Source organism: Mirounga leonina, unplaced genomic scaffold, assembly GCF_011800145.1.
Source record: "Mirounga leonina isolate KUSES-001 unplaced genomic scaffold, KU_Mleo_1.0 Mir_92, whole genome shotgun sequence".
In the NCBI taxonomy this organism is placed as follows: domain Eukaryota; kingdom Metazoa; phylum Chordata; class Mammalia; order Carnivora; family Phocidae; genus Mirounga; species Mirounga leonina.
Genome location: NW_023270852.1, coordinates 11,179,608 through 11,184,114, shown reverse-complemented (window position 1 = coordinate 11,184,114; position 4,507 = coordinate 11,179,608). Strand labels below are relative to the sequence as shown.

General features: G+C 40.5%; 1 pseudogene; it reads right to left on the bottom strand.

Annotated features, from left to right (window-relative positions):
- Positions 1 to 208: 208 nt before the first annotated feature.
- On the bottom strand, positions 209 to 1,705 carry LOC118003993 (annotated as a pseudogene).
- Positions 1,706 to 4,507: the final 2,802 nt, after the last annotated feature.

The following is a 4,507-nucleotide window of genomic DNA, read 5'->3' as shown; positions in this document are numbered from 1 at the left end:
TCGTTGCCCTGTTTTTTTTTTTTTTATTTTATTTTCTTGCCAAAATCTTTACTTCATACAAAAATTGAATGGGGAAATTGTGCACTCACACACATACACACACACATACACACATTCACACTTACAGTTCAACATATAATTCCTGGGGTTCTCACAAGTTTAACAGCAATCGGAAAAGTAGAACTGAAGACAATTACTGAAGAATTCTTTAGCAGAGCACTATTATTACCATTATTATTATTACTACTGTTATTAACACTACCACTGCCATTGCTATTGTTTGAAAATAAAGCTGTTCCTGCTGACTCCACACTACTGGATCTCTGTGGACCAGGGCGTTAGCCACTCTAGTCACCATCTTCTGACAGGCAGCCTGCACCTGGAGGGTGAATTCCTCGCCAAAATGGTCTGGCAAAACAGTCACAAGCATGTTTCCCGGGAGCTGTGGAGGCGGCAAGAGGTAATAAATGCATACAATGAACAGAGTCCCAGGTGGGCCTCCAGGTACCTGGCCACCCAACTCCCATTCAGAACCACGCCGATGTCAATTTCCCTCATGCCTGGCATCTTGCTCGGTCACTAAATACAAGTGTGTTCTCCCTACAAGACTAATACGTGACCATGATTTCACTTTTTCTTTCTTCTCACCACCACCAACCTCGTGTTTTGTGGGCTGAAAAACAAAAATTCACAGCTTTCTTTCCATACGCACTCCAAGCTCCATGTTCTTGCCATTTCCCTCCCTCAGGGACACTCTGCCCCATTTCAGGATTTGTAGGATGTAAGGTTGAAATGGGTCTCTGGAACAATTTTGTACAAATATCCAGCCAATATATGAATAACCTTAACAATATATTCGTGAACCCTAGGTTCCTTCTTTATATGGAGCCAACATAAGCCTGCATAGTTATTTCTCCTTGGCCTTGTTTTTTTCTGCCTCCAGGAGGGAAAAATGAAACATAAAAAGTAAAGTTCAAGTTCTTTCCAGACCATTGCACTTACTCATAGTCGCTTTTCCTCACCTCTGTATAAGTCTCTTCTAAAAGCCAATAAGAGTTCAAAGAAGTCCCTCCAGATTTTGAGAAGCACTCCTTAGGCCCTTTGGTTTTAGTTCTGTCCCCTCAATGCCAATGTTTCCAATATGCCCCTTCCCACAGCCATCCTTGGCTACAGTCAGATCGGTGCTCAGTTGTCTGAGCTGTCACAAGGTTCAAAGCAAGAGGATGTGAGCATCTCCTGGATTCACCCTGAAGGTCTCAGGATCTACCTGTAGCATATCACAGTGTAGCTCACTCAATTGGACAAAAGTGGCCTTGAGATCATCCAGGTTCCTTGTAGGTTCTCTGAAGGAAGTCAGTATCTTCTTACCACGAAATTTCACTTGGAGTTTCTCATGATGGCAGAGGCAGAGGAAATGTTCCTGAGAATGTATCTGCCCCAACTCTTCCACATGCACCTTGCCCCATGGGCTTGTGATGATATCCTTCTCCTCAGCTGTAAAGTGAACCATGGTGTCTGGTCTGGGAGCTTACTGGTAATCACAGATGTGTCAAAAGTAGCTATTTCCTGCTGCTAGAATATGTGGCCTTTTATTCACCATGCATGAGTTACTGTCTCATTGTTTCCCCCAATCCCATGAGGCTATTGATTAAGCCTAGACTCTGAATACAGCTGTGGTATTTAGACACAGAAGAGTTTTGTGGTAACTTACATCTGTGATAGCGTCTTGGAGTCCCCCCACCCCATTGAATATGTGCTGTTCCCTGTTCAACTCAGTTATGCAAAATTTCTCTATTCACTTTTTCTTTTAGCTATTCTTTCTCCATCCCACGATAGAAAATTTCGGTGCTCTTTGCCAGTCTTCCCTGAAATTCTTGTCACTCTCCCAGACATGTCCTTCGATTAAAGCTAACAAAAATTAAAAAATTTAAAGCTAATTACAAATTCAGAGATTTTAGAGTTCTTTGGTTACCAGTACAGGAGTCATGATGGTTTCAGTGTAAGTCTCCTTCAGTTAGCAGTGACTGCCACAGGCATAGTGATCTATTGACCTTGACTAGATCTCTTGTGGGCCAAATCTGGGCCATGATCCCTATTGCTCACATAGTCAGGGAGAAATGGTTCCCATAAAGCATCAGTTTGATTGCAAGAATAATGTTAGGTAATAAAATATAGGACTAGACATCTTATTATCTATGTGCCCATTTAAAGTAAAGCATGTCTGCTCCTCTGGGAAAAATGGTTTACCTCTGTATTTGCATCTACAACTGACTATGTATATTTCCCACAGCACAAGGGTGTGTTCTAGCTAGGGGCCCAGGGTTTTGATTTGGTGTAGCTCTTCCATCTCGACGAAAACAATGGTAGAAGGTTCACTGGCAGGTTGTGCTGATTTTAAAGAGCCAATGCTGATAAATGCTGGGTCGACTTTTCAGGTGGTCTTAGTCTGAGAATTTACATCAGGAAGCACTTCTTTTGCTTTCTCTCATGTGTGGTAAAGGCGCCTGGGTGGCTCAGGTGGTTAAGCATCTACCTTCGGTTCAGGTCATGATCTCAGGGTCCTGGGATTGAGCCTCGCATCAGACTCCCTGCTCAGTGGGGAGTCTGCTTCTCCCTCTCCCTCTGCTTCTCCTCTTGCTTGTGCTCTCTTGCTCTCTCTCTGTCAAATGAATTAATAAATTAAAATAAAACAAAATAAAATAAAATAAAACTCTGAAGGGGCAGAGATTCTTTTTTCTCTAATAGTCCCCGTAGTCATAGCTGTGACATCATTACACTTTAGATAATTTATTTTATTTTTAATTAGCTACAGTTTTTGACAGGACACACTTCCAATGTGAGAGAGTCAGGGTTCATACTAATTGTTTTTTCTCTGAAAGTGATGCATGATCTCAGATGCTATCTGATCAGGAGTCTTGAAGCTTCGTAAATCTGACTTGATTATTTGCCCCTAAGACTAGAGATCTGCTGATCGAATAAAAATGGAGATCAAGAAGTTACCTGTGAATTTGATTTGAGGGAATCTCTATCTTCAAATTATTTTTCTCCTAACATAACAGATTGTCCGAAATTGTATTATTATAAAATTGTAAAAATCTTTTCAGTCCTGATGATCTCATGGGAAGCTTATGTCTATTCATTGATGGAGACTCAGGAAAAGTTTAAAGGCCAGGAGAATGAAATTTATAACAACTCAATAGCTATTTTAGAGCTGTAAGCAAAAATTTGTGAATTCTCACCCCCTAATGATGAGATGGGAACATTTTTTGTTGGAATAAATGTATAGGGCAAAGAGTCTAAGGGAAACTCAGGTTAGAACTCTCTTCAAGCATGGAGCTTTGTGGGTTGAGTGTGAACAGATATTTAACCACATCTGATGTATTCAGTGCAGAGCCTCTCTTAGAAGTATGGCTCAAAGGCTGGTGTCGAAGCCTCTGAAAGCCTTAACAAGTGAATGTGATTCTTAATTCTTCTCCTTCAGGCTGATGCACTTCTGTGATCCCTCATATCTGTGAACAACCTCCCCATGCTCCCAGAAACACAGACCGTGAGTCCGACAGTCATCTGTAACCACTGCTTCTCTCTTTGCTTTCAGAGCAACCTCTTTCCAAGGCTTGCTGACTCCTCCTTGTCCACAGCTGTTGCACCCTTCCATCCTTCCCATTTCTTTCTTTTTGTTGTTGTTTTTTTTTAATTTTGTTTTATTTTATTATGTTATGTTAGTCACCATACATCATTAGTTGCTGCAGCATTTTATTTTTTTTTAAGTAATCTCTACACCCTACATGAGACTAACTCACAACCCTGAGATCAAGAGGCGCATGCTCCACTGACTGAGCCACCCAGGTGCCCCCTGTGTCACTCCTTCTGATATTGCCTAAATTCTCACCTATGAAGCTGGTTCTTCACAAAAGCCCCCTAAGGTGTTTTCAAATATCCTTTTGACAAATACATTGAACTTCTATGCACCATTGATTGTTCTATGTACTGGTGATTTCAGATAAACAATTCAGAGAGGAAAACTGCTTTCTTGGAACTATATTCTATAAAGGGGGAGATACAGAATGAGTAAATCATTTCATATATTATTATTTGCTTTGAAAAAAATTCATATCTTGATGTGAGTGGGATACAATTACGTTAGCAATGATCTCTTTGGGGGGGTCAATATTTGAGCTGAGGCCATAATGACATGAAGATGTTGCCATGGAAAGATAGTAAGAAAGAAAAGTTCTGGAAGTTGGAATAACAAATTCAAAGCTCCAAGGCAAACAAACACACACACTTACACACATATACAACCTACACATATACATAGTTGGTATGTAGACAGACAAACACTGGGTCAGTGGGGTTGATATGGAAATAGTAAAGAAGAGAGTGGTCAGAGAGGATCTTAGAAGTAGTACCTGCTTAAATCTCAAGATTATCTTCATTATCTTGAGTGAGAAGCCATTAAAGAATTTTAATCATGATAATGATACTATTTCTAATCCATTTGTACTCT